We start from the raw sequence: 9,355 nt of genomic DNA on the forward strand, positions 1-9,355 counted from the left end.
CAGCCATTATTCACTCTTCCCCACTTTACCACTAAAGTGAGAGAATCAAGGAGGTTTAAGGGGCTGTAGAAGATCCATAGCCAAGCCAAGAGAGCGAAAGTGGGAGTGACCAACATCAATCATCTTCAGCATACTAGGTGAAAGGTACAAATCGATCCTCCATAATTTTATCAGATTCGTGTTCTTGTTTTTCCTGTGTGGTTTCCTCAATAGGGTTTCAAACTCAAACCCATAGGGAGTTCTAACATTTACTTGATTCTTGCTATGGTTATTATATTTCCCTTTGCTTAAAACTAGACATTTCCATGCACATGTTTTTAGTGTATCATACCATGTAAACATTTTTCAAAAGTGAATCACTATTTTTTAATAAATTTTCTAGTCATATATAAACTGAAAGCTTTTATCAACCAAAGATACGTCGGTTACGAAAGTGACTTGGTATAGGTTGATATGGTTTTGGGTTCTCTCATTTTATGAGTTGATTTATGGAAGCAAGTTCTCCCAAGGATCAGATCAGAATAGCCAATCCTTGATCTTGACTCTTGTGGAGAAGGAATGACTTAATGTTAGAGTGAAACCTTGGCTACCGACCGATGGTTGTCCCAGTATTTATTTTTTTTTTTCTTTCTTTCTTTCTTTTATTTTATCCTTTTTGGTATTCAAAATTTCTTCTTCCAAGTTGTACTTCTGTGAGGAGTGATCTTAAACATCTTGATGCCCAAGCTACTCTAGGTTATAATTGGTCAACAAGTATGGAGTTTTGTGATTTTACAAGGATGAAATGGTAATTCACACCCTCTTGTATGTCAAGAATTATTTTCCCCTAAAAACTATAAATCTAGGTCGAATGGATGCTTCCTTGAGAGTCAGGTCCTCGAGAACCTGATCTTGGATTCTCGTACGCTTAAAACGTGGACATGTGTAATCCATTTATTCTCTCTCATAAATTTTTAACTGATTACCTTTTTTCTTATTTTCTCTCACTTCCTATTTTCTCTCCCCATTATCTCTTTCTTCCACTCACCAAACCACACTCTCTCTCCTCACGGTTTTATTAATTTTTTTCATTTCTTTTCAATTTAATTATAATTTAATATTTTTTTAATCCTACAAAATAGCTTTAGATATTGATCTCAAGCGTCTCAATAGATACAAATGGGATATCAATAAAAACTAAAAAATAATAAAATATTGATAATAAAGTTTTGTTCATTCATAGAGGACGGTTCACCCACCGTTCACCCACCATTCAAGGGTTCACAAGTCCCTACAAGGTTTTAGTTTAAATCCAAAATATTATATGTAAGCATGATGGTGATTTAGAGATATGGTACATTGATAATATGTGGATTGGATTGAATCGGGTTAATATCGTATTAGATCAATATTGGTGTTGTATCGAATAGCATTGAATAATTGGAAGAGAGAGAGAGAGAGAGGGAGAGAGAGAGAGAGAGAGAGAGAGAGATTTGTATTATTATTGTTTGAATCGGTTAATTAAATAAAAAAATAATAATAGAAAAAATTATATAAAATAGTGTTCTAGCTAAAAGAGAGATAAGATGGTAAAGCATTTAAATCGGAAGAGAAATAAAGCATTTAAATCGGAAGAGAGATAAAGGGAGACAACGAAACTCTAGGTAATCCAAGTAATAGTTTTTAATGGAATAGACGTGTCGACTTTTTAAGCGTGATCTTGGATTCTCGTACGCTTAAAAAGTGGACATGTGTAATCCATTTATTCTCTCTCATAAATTTTTAACCAACTACCTTTTTTCCTATTTTCTCTCTCTTTCTATTTTCTCTCTCCATAAAATTTGGGCACTCAAATGAAATTTCCATGATGTCCCCAAATCACCCCTCCAAAAAATTAAAAAAATAAAATAAAATTGACATCCAATCAAACTCGAATAATAGATGCAAGTAATATCTTGTGGATGGAACCCCAAAAAAAAAAAGAATGGAGAGCTTGGCACACTCGGTCATCACCTCTACCTTCAAAAATTGTCAAAAATTGAAGTGATATTCCATTTGCAATTGAATATAGAACTCAATGGCGCTCTTCAAGCCCTTGCAAAACTGGGGTTCTTGCATATTTTGACTAGAAACTGCAACAAATCTCAATGGAGACAATGACAACACCGAATAGTAGTATAAACCTTAGAATGTGGGAGAACGGTTAGGAAAGCAGCAAAGTGGGAGATCATGAGAGATTTGGTAAGAACCTTTGCCTCAACAAGTGTGTGGTTATAGTTTAGTGCGGAGGAGAATCCTTTCACAACCCCCTTGAAACTATGCGCTATGTCTAAATGTGGGAAACACGAATAGACAACATTATTTTTCCTTTAAATTATAATATAAAAGGAAAAAACACTACTCACTTGCACATGTCTAGGCTTAGACATATAAGGTATAAAAATACGATGTTGCCCTGCGGTGAAGATGTTCCTATGTATTTTTTCATTGACTTGTGTACTGACATGTATGATTTTTTGCACGAGCATGATAGTATTCTCTTGTCCATTAATATTTTATCATTTTTGAAATCCATAATTAAAATTTTTTTTATTTTTATTATGAAGATTTTAGTATGTGAAACCAAAACCCTAATCTCAACAGCAAACACATGATAGAATTTAATTTGTGCACGTGCGAAACACTCTCAGGTGCATCTAATCGAAGAGGCACGAGCACTTCCGATTATCTCTCCCAAGTCCCAAAAGACTCCTCAGCCTCTTCGAAACTCTCCATAAATTTCCTTTGGATTTTCGCGCACTACTTTCGATGGGTTGCATTGTTTTGCTCAAATAAAATACCTCTAATTCTCTACATAACTACAGTTTTACCCAAGGATTAAAGTATCGGTATCGGTCGTCGTATCGGTCGGCCAAAATTAAGATACGTATCGGAGGGTATTGTATCGTATCGAAAATACGCTAAGATACGCTAAAGATACGCACATAAATGGATAGGAAACATTTTTTTATACATTTTTGCATTAAAAAATAGTTAAAAAAATTATATATAACATGTATTATGCATAAACAGTAAATTGAGAGTATCGCACTAAGAATCCAAGTTTTGTAATTGTCCCATAAATGTAAAATCCTTGTTCCCGACCTTGATTTCCACTTTAGTTAGAGAGAAAAATGGTTGGTAGTAACTTTGGAACAAAAACACCTCAAAAATTTTTGTTTTTCTAAAAAATTACCCACTTTGGCCATTTTATGACCGTATCGATAAGTATCGGTGTGTGTCGGTCGATACATACCGATACATACCGAAACGTACATTTCACTTCAATTTTGAATTTTTCATAGAGTATCGGTACATATCGGTGCATATCGGTTGTGTATCGGTGCGTATCGGTGTGTATCGTAGGATACGTATCAATATATAAGGGTTTTAAAATTTTCATGTATCGTATCGATATGTATCATGCCGATGCCTATCGATACGGATACGTATCGACCGATACGGCATGATACGCACCGATACTTAAAACCATGGTTTTACCCCTCCTCCTTCTCAAGGACATTAATCCCCATAACTACAGTTTTACCCCTCCTTCTCGAGGACATTAAATCACCTCCGGTTAAGGTTTTAAGCATTGGTATCGTATCGTTGGCATCATATCAGTGTCAGTTCAGATTGATTCTGATTTAATTCAGATCGGTATTTGTATTGTTTCAAAGGTAAAATAGTAAAAAAATGTACTTTCTAAAGGCAAGGTCAAAATTGACCAATCCTCACCAATCTGATCATCTTCATGATTTTAGAGCATGGTACCGGAATAAATATCGATCATCCAATCATTACGTATTGAAATAGATTAATGTTGGATCGTCTGTATTGAATAAAAATACCTCTATTTTTCTTAAAAAATATTTATTTGATCCTTTTACCTCCAGTCTATACAGTTTAATTGATACGATATCAGCTAAGTATTAGGATTAGAGATTTGCCAAACCGATTTCAATGATCCAATACCAATACTTAGAACCATCCCTCTATTTCTCTTCACTTGCTTGTGAGCATGGTTTTAAATATCAGCATCGACACTGATTCTGGCCTCGGTTAATACCGATAAAGCATTGGGTTCAATTCATGGTTTGAGAAATCAGAATTTACAGATATCAATCTCAATTCTGATTGATTTGACATATTTTTCTAGGGTTTAGGCGATCTGACCAATTCTCAGTAGAGGCCGATCCTGTTGTGGGTTCCTCTTCTTTGAACTTTGTTGGGATTAGAATGTACTTGACGGCACTTAACGGATTGAGATTCTCTGTAATGTACATCGACGTATAGTGTAAATCCAACAATCAAAATGCCCTAAACTGCATGCCTATGTGTGTTACAAAGGAGCTCAATCCCACCTAACTCATGAGTGTTCTGTAGAAATTCCATCATGCATGAATTGGAGTTTGAAACTTGATAAATGTTGTAACATACTAATGGAAGAAGTTTTTTGATGTCTAAAAAAAATTTTGAGTCCGCGAAATAATTGTCCCACGGCGACTCCATTCAAGTTAACATTTTTGTAGACTTGTTCTTTATGTTATCTTATATGATTTTGATAAATTTCAGCCTAGTATGATCTTTTTACAAAAATTAAAACTTATAAATTAAATTGAAAAATCAATTATGGAAACTTTGGATATCAATCCTTAAATTTCAAGTATAAAAACGCTAACATGGCAAACCATAAAGTGTATATAGGATCCAGAATTTCATACATTGCTAATCCAAGATCTTTCCAATGCAATTGTTGTTTGACTAGAGAAACCATCCACATAGCTGAGCAGGGCTCAAAGAATGTCCACTTCGATCACTGAATGTATCAAGTTAAAACATAATGGCATGCAACCCTAAGTGACTCTTTCCTTACCCAAATGATGTACAATGTTATTGTGCATGTACGTTTTGAGAGTCGTTTATATTGGGATAATTTTATACTTTTGAGAATTATGATTTTTTAAATTGAAAGTAGGGGTATTTTTGTCCAATCTAAGTAGATCCCGATTGGTATTAGATTGTATTGGCCTTGATTGATCCGAATCTCGATACCGCGTTCTATAACATTGCATAGGAGTGGCCGAAAATGCTAAACAACATTTTTCCCTTCACCTTGCGGGGAAGAGGTACCAACATTTCTATTTCCCGATAGTGAGAATATACCACTCCAATGATATATAGCTTTGCCCTTTCTTTAATCAGCCCTCTCCTCATCAATTAAGCATGTATGCACACCTTTCTTTCTCGAACATTATTCATTCTATAGGGATAAAAACCTAACAGTCGAGTAATAAAGTCGATTTGGATCAAATAGATAGTTTTGTACATTTTGAGTAAGGGAGTGAAAATGTAATGATCATTCAAGAGTCCAATCATGAAACTACTTCACCTATATAGTGTGAATGAACTCATCCTTCTTAAATTCTTCCTTTTTCAAAAGTGACAAAAAGTTTGCCATGCATATAGCTTAACTCCACAAAAAACTCTAAAGAAGGTGAAAAATTATGTATATATATATATGGAAAGCGCAAAAGTACCTTCCTAATATACTTCCATGTATCTCCTCCATTTCGTTACCAAAAAACATATCTCCTCCATTTAGGGTTCCAAGCAATTCGAGATTTCCGGGTGGATTTGAGTAGGCGACTAGCCAAAAATAACAACAGTGTGCATGATGTGAAATGGTATTTTCTATGGTAAATATGCAGGCACTGTTCATATTGGAAAATTCAAAGTACATATCCCAGATTTATGATCCTAATAAGCTTAGGGCTGAGAGGCCAGCCATCCATGGAACCTGGCAACAACCAACTGAACCGGCATGACTGTACATTTATTACAGGGAGATTACGTACCATAATTAGAAAAATCCTTATTCTCTCTCTCTCTACCTGGCAACAACCAACTGAACCGGCATGACTGTACATTTATTATAGGGAGATTACGTACCATAATTAGAAAAATCTCTCTCTCTCTCTCTCTCTCTCTCTCTCTCTCTCTCTCTCATGCATCAAATCCAAGACTCCGTAAAAACCAAAATAAAAGAAAGGAAAAAGAATAATATCAGAGGATACATAAGACAAATCCCAAGCAAACCCCTCTCTTTCTCGAGTTAAAATCGTCTGTAATTCGGATTTAATACAATTTCGTGAAATATCACCTTTAAGGGGTGACACAAGGTTGATATCAATGCAATGGTTCAGATCTGGTACAATTAATAAAACCTTAAATCAATAAAGAGTCATTTAAATCAGATCTGGACCATTGCATTGGTATCAACCACGTGTCACCCTCTGAAGATGGTATTTCATGAAATTGTATCAGATCCAAATTGCAGACGATTCTTTTCCCTCTTTCTCTCTCCCTCATGCATCAAATCCAAGACAATTTAAAACCCAAAATAAAAGAAGAGAAAAAGAATAAAATCAGAGGTTACAGAAGACAAATCCCAAGCCAAACTCTCTTTCTCTCTCTCATATTTTCTATTCTTTCTTTGATAGCGTCTTATGTTTGACCACCACTTAAGACTTATCCCCCTCTGCAATTCCCTCTTCTCCATCTTCTTTCACTTCTTCTACTGCTACATTTCATTGATTCTTCTTCTTCAGCTACTTTTTTTTTTTTAATGGGTTTTCGTAACTCGTGTTACACTTCGGACAAAACAGATTTTTATAGAAAACCCACTGGGGTTTTAGAAGATCGAAGGTATAAGGGCTTGTGCCTTGTGGCCTGTGTGAGGTTGTTGACAGCGATAGACGTGGGTCCTGCCTTCTTTTTGAGGAGCACTTCAGTCAACCTCAACCTTCTATGCTAGCCAACAAAATCTCAATCGCTTCTGTACGTGTTTCATTTCTTCTCTTTTTCCCTTTTTTTCTACAAAATATCCTCTCTCTCTCTCTCTCTCTCTCTCTCTCTCTCTCTCTCATAACTAGTTTCTGATTCTAAACCGAATCGCTGTGAGACCCCTCAGGGGAAACCATGCACTGCTTCAAAACCCACTTAAAAATCTAATCTACGGTTGTTTCTTTTACGTTGGTTTTCAGGACATGGGCGGATGCTTGTACAACTAAGGGGATCTTTTCTTGTATGAATCACACATTTTATGTGAAGATTATATTATCCATTTCGTTATCAGCAACTCAATTGGATAAGAGACCCAGATAATCTATAACTATTGCTTCAATTCAGTCATTTTCACTTTCACTTTCACTTTCTGATCGGTAAGCTTCTCTTTGCACTGTTTCCATTTCATAACAAAGCTTTACTGCTTCCTTTTCTTCTTTCCTTGAAGAAGAACAAGAATGAAGATAAGAATAAACAGAAGGATTCTCTTTTTAGGACTTGTAATTGGATGCTAATAGACATCCAAGGTTTCGGTTTTTATAATCTCATAATTTTTTAAGTTCTCTATTGTAGTGGTTAGAGGTCTTTTTTGGACTCTTTCTTACTGATGGCAATGTCGAAAGTGAATAAGAGTTTATTTTTTGTCCACTTTCCTAGTATTTTTTAGTGTCTTGTATATTTCTTTTCTTCTTTATTAATACAAATGAATTTCTAGCAGAAAAAAAAAATCTCTTTTACGAGTTCGATTCCAATTAAATGCTTGAACATCTTTCTATTTATGGTACCAAATGAGACCTTTTTAGTAAGACTTGTTTCGTTCTTTTCAATGAAACAATTCTGTAGGATTTTTTTATGGTCAGATTTAGGAATGAGACAGATGAAAGTATACTTCACTGACCATGGCATGATAGAATATTTGGATACCCATTGGCTTCTTTGTATTTCTTAAGGGATAAAGTCTCCCTTCACAATTCTAACCCATCTAGAGTCATTAGTACTCCCCTTATTTGTTGGAGATCTGAAATACACTCCATTTTTTTCTAACATACATTATTCATGACCTTCACCGTGGCTAAAGGAAAATTCGATCATTCTTAATTCTCAAAAATATAAGATGCCCGCCTTATACAATTCCTCCAAATAGATATTGTGGGACCCTTGATAGTAGAATTATTGGTATTTTACCCACTTGGATTTAGGGCTTTTTTTTTCTTTCAATAGAACTTGCAAAGGTGTTGCTGATCCTTTTTATCACCTTCCTAAGAAACACCCTCAAATGGGATGCATGTGTGCCATGAGGGGGATGCATCTGTTGATTATTATAATCTAACAAAGACAAGTGAAAGGACGTTTAGTAAACTTTACGTAGGCTAAGATAGTATACACAGAGTGGGGGCTTTGAGGAGTCAGTAATTGCTGGGACCGAAAATTGGAGTTCCAAGAAACCAAATTGGATGTAGGGCAAGAAGGGAAGGAAAAAAGGGAAGGAGGGGGGGGGGGNTCGGCAAGGTTGCCTATGTCCCCGGTGAGATGAGATCTTGCTTCATCGCTCATCCTCACACCTCTCAGTATTGCTTGCATTACAGAGAAAGAAACCCTCGCTACAAATATATAGCGAAAAAACCCTAATCCGGATTAAACTACAATTGCCACCCTAATCCGGATTAAACTACAATTGCCCTCAAATAAAAAATTTGAGGGACCGCCATCCTGCCTGTCTAGGTGCTGCACCAGTACTCCCTGGATTAAACTGCGACGGAATACAAGACATCATACACCAATAAAAAGGTTAATAACTCTCGGTTGCAGGTGAAAAAGTAAAGCCTGAATATGCCTAAAGTACACTGAGTAGCTAGTCGGCCTAGTTCTTCTTCTCCCTGTCTAGCCTCTTCTTTATTCCATCTAGGAGTTTGATTGCTACAACAGTGTTTCAAAAATCAATGTTAAAGTTACTGCAGAAGAGCCTGAATTTCTGATTGTCGAATTATCGACCATTATCTGTGACCAGTATCTTTAGGACACCGTAGTGGTATATGACATTGTCCCTTATGAACTTTTCTACCGCCTGCTCAGTGATCTTGGCTAGGGGATGCACTTCCACCCATTTAGTGAAGTAATCAATAATGGCAATAAAAAACTAGACACCGCTCTTGCCTTTCTTGAACTACCCTAGGATATCCATTCCCCACATCACGAATGGGATCGGGCAGATTATAGAGCTAAATTCTGTAGCCGGGATGTGCGGTACTGGGGCATGAACTTGACATTTAAAGCATCGTCGGATGAACTTTATTGCATCTTGCTGCATTTTTTGCCAGTAAAATCCTTGGCGCAACACCTTGTAGGTCAGCGCCCATCCTCCTGTGTGTCCTCCACAAATTCCTTCATGGACCTCGCGGAGCGTTTCCTCGGCTTGGTTCGGTAGTAGGCACTTTAGTAGGGGCCAAGATATTGTCCTTTTGTACAGTACTCCATCTTGGAGGGTGTATTT

Source organism: Macadamia integrifolia, chromosome 14 (genome assembly GCF_013358625.1).
Source record: "Macadamia integrifolia cultivar HAES 741 chromosome 14, SCU_Mint_v3, whole genome shotgun sequence".
Classification (NCBI taxonomy): Eukaryota; Viridiplantae; Streptophyta; class Magnoliopsida; order Proteales; family Proteaceae; genus Macadamia; species Macadamia integrifolia.